We start from the raw sequence: 9,085 nt of genomic DNA, 5'->3' as shown, positions 1-9,085 counted from the left end.
TCGATGCTCCACAACTCTCTCCCACAACTTCATAGTATGGCTCATGAGTTTAATTCCCCTATAGTTTGAGCAACTTTGTATGTCTCCCTTATTTTTAAAAATAGGTACTAAAATACTCTTCCTCCATTCATCAGGCATTTTCTTTGAGTTTAGAATCTTATTAAATAATTTAGTTAACCATGCCACTCCCATATCTCCCAAATACTTCCACACTTCAATTGGTATTTCATCGGGTCCACAGGCTTTACCTACTTTCATTCTCTTAAGTGCTTCCTTTACTTCTAAAGATCTAATCCTTCTAGTATAATTTACATTCTTTTCGATTGTTCTATAATCTATATTCACGCTATTTCCATTTTGGCTATTATTAAAGAGATCATTAAAATAATTTCTCCATCTTTCTTTAATGTCCTCATCTTTCACCAACACTTTTCCTTCTTTATCCTTAATGCACCTAACTTGATTGAGATCTTGACATTTCCTTTCTACTCCTTGCTAATCTATAAATATCTTTCTCCCTTCTTTAGTTCCAAGTTTCTCATATAACTTTTCAAAGGCACGTGCTCTTGCTTGGCTAATCGCCTTTTTGCCTCTTTCTTTGCTATCTTGTACTGTTCATATGCCTCATTATTATCACATTTAGGTAATTTCTTATACCATTCCTTTTCTCTTCAACGCCTTTTGTACTTCCTCATTCCACCACCATCTCTCTTTGAGGGTGGTCCATGTCCTTTAGACTCCCCAAGTACTTTTCTAGCTACTTCTCTAATCTTTGATGCCATCTGTATCCACATATCATTGGCCTCCATATCTAGCTTCCATACTTCAGACTCAAGAAGCTCATTTTTGAACTTCACTTGCTTTACTCCTTTGAACTCCCACCACTTTGTTCGAGCTACACTATTTCTTCTGACCTTACTTGAATTGTTCCTAAACTTGACATCCAAGACCACCAACCTATGTTGACTTGTTAAAACCTCTCCTGGAATGACCTTGCAATCCTTGCATAGAGCTCTATTTGTCTTCCTGGTTAAGAGGAAGTCGATTTGGCTTCTATGTTGCCCACTTTTGAAAGTCACTAAATGTGACTCTCTATTTATAAAGTAGTTATTTGCTAGTATTATGTCGTATGACATAGCAAAATCCGTGATGCTTTTCCCTCCTCATTTCGACTGCCAAAACCAAAACCTCCATGAACATTCTCATAACCTTGCCTATCACTTCCTACATGTCCATTCAAATCTCCACCAATGAAAACATTCTCTTCATTCGGTATGCTTTGCATTAAATCATCCATATCTTCCCAAAACCTTTGTTTACTCTCACTGTCTAGTCCTATTTGTGGGGCATAAGCACTAACTATATTTATTGTTTCTCCGTCTAGTACTAGCTTTACTAGTATAATTCTATCTCCTACTCTTTTCACAGATACTACTGCGTCTTTCAATGTCCTGTCTATGATTATACCCACTCCGTTCTTGTTTCTCTCCTTTCCGATAAACCACAATTTATACCCTGAATTACCCACTTCCTTACTTTTCTCTCCTACCCATTTAGTCTCCTGAATGCAAGCAATATTCACCCTTCTCCTTTCCAAGGTATCCACAAGCTCCATTAATTTTCCTGTAAGTGATCCAACATTCCAAGTACCAACCCTGATCCTCCTCCTATCCTGCTCCTTCCTAATTGGTCTCCTTCTATGATATCTTCTATTATTTTCTATGTCTATCTTGTGTTCTGTTCCACTATTTGTTCTATTATCTGTCCTATGGACTAACTTCTTTACCCACACCCGTCCATGATGTGGGAACCCTTGCTCACTTAACACCACACCCGGGCGCCGGCATGGCGCGTCACTTTCGGTGAACGCCCTACACCCTTGCATATTTATCACTACACCCGGGCTCCGATGTAGCGCGTCGTTAGTAGAGGACGCCCCAACGTTTATATCATTTGAATCCATATCATAGGGTGTGACGAAATTTTTACGCTGGTTGTCACCTACCGCAACCCTCCTCCTTTATCCGGGCTTGGGACCGGCTAAGCACAAACTACTTAGGCGGAGTTTGAATCACATTCAAACAATTTTTAAAAATCAGATTTGAATATTATTCAAACAACTTTAAAAGTTCATATTTGAATATGATTCAAACAACTTTAAAAATTCAGATTTGAATCACATTCAAATAACTTTTAAAATTCATATTTGAATCACATTCAAACAATTTTTAAAATTCTAATTTGAATCAAAATTTAATTGTATGATTAAAACTACTAATTAAACACTTTAATTAGCCATGGGATAGGCCTTAGATCATACAACAATTACAGAATTTAAAACCAAACCTTGCGCCACCATTGGAGGAACATTGTTGCCCCCACCTATGGTGGCTTCACCATGTGTGCCGCCATACATCCTTTGCAATCAGCAATGGATCAATCATCTCATGATCAAATCACACAATTAAATCATATAATCAACAATCTAAATGACAAATATAGTGGCTCTGATACCAATTGAAGGAGCGGAAGCATGAAAAACATAAGTTTATACCATTAAATTCAAAAATTTTCACCTAGGGTCACATGTATCATGCAATATTTATTTTTTTATCTATTTGATTTCAATGATAAACAACATATTAAAACACTTTTAACATGTTTTTGGATCTGTATTTTCCATTTAAGATTTTATAATTAATCAGATTAATTTTAGAACCCTAGATTAGATGAAGAACAAATACACTAACCTCTTGATGCACTGCAGCGTATTTGTACCTTTAGGACGCATCTTTAGGACACCAGATGTTGTCCCTCTAGCTTGTCCACACCAAGTTCACCTATGGCAGCCCTTGAATAGCTTCTAAAACTTTTTCTATTAATTAGAAAATCAAGTTTTGCCTTTTAAGATATTAAAGATGTAAACAGGACACTAGAAATAATTTCTAGTATTTTTAATTCAAGAGATTGTTTGCTAATCTCTTGGAGTAGATGAGAGAAGAAGATGAAGAGAAGGGAGAGCTTCTTGGGTGGCGGCACCAAGGATGTCATCTACTAGTTGTATTGTTTTCTTTTCATAGCAACACTTATATAGCTAGGTCAACACATAAAACCCTTGCCACATGTCAATTGACCCAATCACATTGTGCCGAGTGTCAAACCTATATTTAATCTTAATTTTAATCATCTTACATGATTAAAAGACATTTGGCAAGCTTATGTATAGTGCCATGTGTCACCATCTCATGGTGCCACATGTCACCCTGTGAAATGACAAAAATGCCCATGTGTCTTAATTTTGAGTTCTCAACCCAAAATAATTATTTCTCTTCTTCTAATCAATTTATATCAAATATAAATTAATTAATTAATCTCTATTAATTAATTTCTCATTAATTAAATTCATATTTAAACACTTTAAATATAAATTTAACTTATATAATACATCCAATAACCTAGATTTAGTTTCAAGTCATGCTAGGGACTTTGCAATCTAATTGCAAACCAAACCTATTTAATTAATCAATTAAACTCTTTAATTAATTAATTAAATCATATTTAATTAGGTGATTACTTGTGTATGTGTGTGACTTACTAGGCTCACCACTAATTGGCAATGAGACGTGATATCAACTCTTAATATCATCAGAACTCTTTCTTACCATAAATGATTTCTCTAAATCATTTTATGCACCTCATAGACCATGGTTAATATCTAGTATAGCATGCCATGGCCACCCAATCAATAATAAGGTTTATCTTAAATGAACCTATAATCATATGTTACCATGCACTAGAATCTCTTTGTTACAAAATCCCAACTCAAGCCGGAGTCATGGTTTATGTCAAACCCCATTTGCTATGAATATTATGTTCTCTTTTAATTCTAGTTCTTGATTAAAAGATTTTCTCATTAGATACTCTTTTCTGATTAAATCTATCAGTCCTGGCCAAGAACTTGAAACATCAAGAACAATTAAATGAACATAGGATTTTATTCCTATTTACTTAGAGGAACAGATTCCATCTTGATCAACACCTACCTCCATATATAACTAGTAGGAGCCAACACATGCCCATATACCCATACACAGTACAAGTATGAAAGCAGTATCAAACTCAGACTACCTATATATAAGATAATTGTGCTATCTCAGGTCTAAAGATTATATGCACTGATATGATTTATGACAATACATTGACAAGAGTAAACTCTATGTGCTTGTCATAAGTGTCATTGGTGCGGCCTACTTATCATGTATAAGTGCCTATCATGTTTGTTATATGGCATGAGACTCACCATTCCATCTTATTTATATCTCATATAAATAACTTGGGAACAAACATGAATACAATCTTTCTGGATAAGTCATGTCCTTATTATGAAGTATCATCGATTATGAACTTATTTATGATACTTTGTGCTAAAAATACTGCCACTCATATTCTTAATAACTTAAGAATAGAATTTCTAAGAAAATATCAATGGACCTTTTCTATTACACATAAATATATTATATAAATGGAAAAGTGAAAATGTCTTTTATTAATAAAAACATGTATAATATACATACTAAATAATATACTCTAGGGCATACTACTAACACTAAGTGGCTTCGATATCAATTGGCAATTCTTCTTCTAGTCGATAGTAGGAAAGGTGATTTCTTCTAAAGGTATTGGTTGAGTTAAGTGTTGCTCACTTGCTACAACCATCTTGTTAGCACATCTGCTTCCTCATTTTCTGTTCTTAGGATTTAAAGGATTGTTACCTCTCTAGCATTGGATTGGATGTCCTTCAATAGCCTATGTATCCTTGTTTCATATTTACCCAGATTTGGGTTTTTGACTTAAAAATTTCCCTGGCATTGATTAACAATGAATTATGAGTCACAGAAAATAGTAATGTTTGGTATTCTTACCTCCCTCATTAGGCGGAGCACCATTAAAAGTACTTCATATTCTACCACATTATTAGTGGCCTGGAAAGTTAGCCGGGACACATTATTAGTGGCTTGGAACTTGATGTTATGAGGACCTTCCATGTTAATTCTGATTCCAACCCCTCTTGATCCTATAGCTCTATCCACCCAAATGTTCTAACCTTCCTTCTACTCATCCTCCATTTCTATGGATGCTATCATTTTTGTAATGAAGTCTACTAATGCCTATACTTTAAGAATTATTTGGGGCATGTGTCTGATGTCGTAAGCACCTAACATGATTGACCATGTTGTTAATTAACTTGACATTCCTCGTCGACGTAAGATCTTCCTTAGTGGATAATTAGTTTAGACTTCAACTATGTGGGACTTGAAATGAGGCTTCAACTTTATTGCTACTAATAATACTACAAAAGCAAGATTTTCCAAGGGTGGCTAAATGAGTTTGACAACTTTTAATACCTGGCTAGTGTAGTAAATCAGCCTCTGCTTGCCATCCTCCTCCTAAAACAAAATGGAGCTCATTGTCTCTCTAGTGACTACAAGATAAAAGAATAAGACTTCAACCACCTTAAGTGAGTCAAGCAAAAGTGGGCTAGCTAGAAAAATTTTTAATTCATTAAAGGATACCTGACAATCTTCTCCTTACTAAAAATGTTTTCTCACCTTTAGGGCTTAGTAGAAAGGCAAACATTTCTGAGTCGAATGGGACATGAAACATCCTAAAGCCGTTACTTAATCATTCAGCTTTTGAATCTCCTTGATGCTTCTTAGTGGTTTCATATCCATGATAGCTCGATTCTTTTTTAGGTTTGCTTTTATCCCTCTTTCCAATACCATGTATCCTAAAAACTTACCAGACTTGATGCATTTCTTAGGATTCAATTTCATACCAAATTTATCAAGAATGTTGAAAGCCTCTTCGATGTCTCTAGCATGGTCTTCCATCTTTTTGCTCTTAATGATCACGTCATCCATATAAACTTCTATTATTTTGCTAATCAAGCCTTCAAACATTCTGTTTTCCAACCGTTAATAAGTGGATCCTGCATTTTTTAAATCAAACGATATCACCTTGTAGCAGTATGCCACTGAATTGGTGATAAAAGCAGTCTTTTCCTCATCCTATGGGTCCATCTTGATCTGTTGATAGCCTGAAATAGCATCTACCAATGAACAAATGGCATGTCTTATAGTTGCATCCACTAGCAGATCTATTGTAGGTAATGGATAATGATATTTAGGACAAGCTTGGTTTAGATTAATAAAATCCACACACGTTCGCCATTTGCCATTCACTCTCTAATCAATCCTGCACTCAATAATTTATTCACTTCATCTATCACCACCTATAGCCATCTAGTGTGATTCTCCTTTTCTTTTACTAAATTGGCCTGAAACTCATATCTAAGTTCAGGCTGTGTATCATCACTATAGGCTGTGCCATCTCTACCCTTAGCTCAAGCACTATAAGTGGAAGAGGTAAAGAAGTCTCAACCCAAAGGAACCACATGAGACCAATAAATAGGTAGAACTAAAACCTCTTCCTTCTACTCTAAGGTATGCATTTCTAGACTCAAACTCAAAATATCCTGTTATAATACATGCCAGCCTAACTAGTGTAAAGGAGGTAAAATTTTTAAAGGAACTTAGGACCTATAGTAAAACTATAGGGTACACAATAGAAGATCTTAAAGGGATTAGCCCTTTCATTTGTATGCATAGAATACTTATGGAAGAAAATAGTAAGCCTAAAAGACACTGAACCCTAACATGAAAGAGGTAGTTAAGAAAGAAATTTTGAAACTATTCGATGCAGGTATCATATACCTAATCTCTGATAGTGAAAAGGTTAGTCTAGTACATGTAGTACCTAAAAAGGGTGGGACAATTATCATAAAAAATGAAAACAATAAGCTAATTCCCATTAGGATGGTCACTAGTTGGCATATGTGCAGTGATTATAGAAAACCGAATAGTCCCACCAGAAAGGACCATTTTCCTCTTTCATTCATAGATAGGATGTTGGAAAGGCTAGCAAAACATTTCTATTTCTGCTACTTAGATGGGTATTTAGGATTTAGAGATTCAGCCAGAAGATTAAAAAAAGATCACATTTACTTGTCTCTATGGTACTTTTGCCTATAGGAGAATGCCCTTTGGTTTTTGTAATACCCCAACTACTTTTCAAAGATGCATGATGGCCATTTTTTCTGATTTTATTGAAAATATAATCAAATTTCATGGATGATTTCTCTATTTATGAAACCACTTTTGATGAGTGTTTAGCTAACCTGTCTAAAGTACTACAAGATGTGAGGAGTTAAACTAGTCCTAAATTGGGGAAAATACCATTTTATGGTAAAAGAGAGGAATTGAAGTAGACAAGGCAAAGGTCAAAATAATTAAGAAAATGAGACCACAATTACTAGTCAAAGAAATATGAAGCTTTTTAGGACATGTAAGCTTTTACAGAAGATTTATCAAAGACTTCTCAAAAATAGCTAAGCCATTAACCAACTTGTTAAATCAGGATGTTTCGTTTGACTTTGATGAAAGTTGCCTTGATTTATTTAGCAGGATAAAGAAGGCCCTAATTTCTACACCAATTACACAACCATTAGATTGAGAGCTGCCATTTGAGGTAATATGCGATTAAAGTGATTATGTAGTAGGAGCAGTACTTGGATAGAGAAAGAACATAAAAGTTCATGCCATCTATTACACTAGTAAGACACAGACAAGTTCATGCCATCTATTGCACTAGGAAGACACTTAACGATGCATAAGTCAACTATGCAACCACAGAGAAAGAACCCTAACATTAGTTTTTGCAATCGACAAGTTTAGATCCTACTTAGTCGGGTCCAAAGTCATTATATACATAGACCATGCTGCTATCTGGTACCTCTTGAGCAAAAAGGAAGTAAAACTAAGGTTAATCCAGTGGATTCTTCTTTTATAGGAATTCATCTTAAAATCAAAGACAAAAAAGGGATCGAGAATGTAATAGTTGACCACCTCTCCAAACTCAAATAAGAAGACATAGGGGACTCCATCAAAGAATTGCCAATTGATGACTCCTTTTTGAATGAACACCTATTAGCAATCTCCCAAACCCCATGGTATGCAGACATTGGTAATTATCTTATATGCATAATTTTGCCACCCAACATGTCCTACTAGTAGAAGAAGAAATTTTTACATGACACAAGGGACTATACCTGGGAAGAACGAACCTCTGCTGTGCAACAGATGTAATGATGGGCTGATTAGAAGATGCATACCAGAGGAGGAAATAGAAAGTGTGCTACAATAATGCCTTTCATCACCTTACGGAGGATACTTTAGCATAACTAAAACAGTAGCCAAGATATTATAAGCAGGATTTTACTGGCCTAACTTATTTTAAAATTTGAGAAACTTTGTATTGATATGCAATCAGTGCCAAAGAGCTAGAAACATTTCAAGAAGAAATAAGATGACTCCATGGTATACTAGAAGTTGAATTGTTCGACGTTTAGGGCAAAGACTTTATGGGTCCTGTCACACCCTACTCCTCATAAGATGTAACATGTTCCCTTAGTACACCTAATGAATTACCGTACTTCACCTACCGGTAAGCCATTAAATATACTACAAGGGATTTTAAAACAATTTTCGTTCATTATGGAATTGGTGGATAAAATTTTTTTTTCAAATTTTTAAAAAAACTTTTTTTAAAGTCCAAACATAAATTAAATTCTTAGATATTTAAAATATTCGCAATTTTTACAAAAATTTCGGCAGAGTGCCGTCTGTATTTTGAGAAAACAGTTCTTCAAAACCTGAAAATTAAAAACACTTCTAATATATTACTCAATCACAACTTCATTTGCAACCACCAAACTTCAAATCAACAACAATGGCAACACTTCAACTCAAAATCCAAATTTCAAATCAAAAATTAATAACTCAAAACATTTCATAAACTCATGCACATTGCATTTTAAATATTTAATTTACATTCACTATTTAATTTACAAACACAAAATCTCAAAAATAATATTATTACAATTTTTTCTGTACAACTGCTCAAACTACAGAGATACATATGCATACTATCATATTTACATCAAACTAAACTACCAGGGTATAGGCAA

This window comes from Hevea brasiliensis, chromosome 16 (genome assembly GCF_030052815.1).
Source record: "Hevea brasiliensis isolate MT/VB/25A 57/8 chromosome 16, ASM3005281v1, whole genome shotgun sequence".
Classification (NCBI taxonomy): domain Eukaryota; kingdom Viridiplantae; phylum Streptophyta; class Magnoliopsida; order Malpighiales; family Euphorbiaceae; genus Hevea; species Hevea brasiliensis.
Note: the sequence above shows the minus strand (reverse complement) of the source record.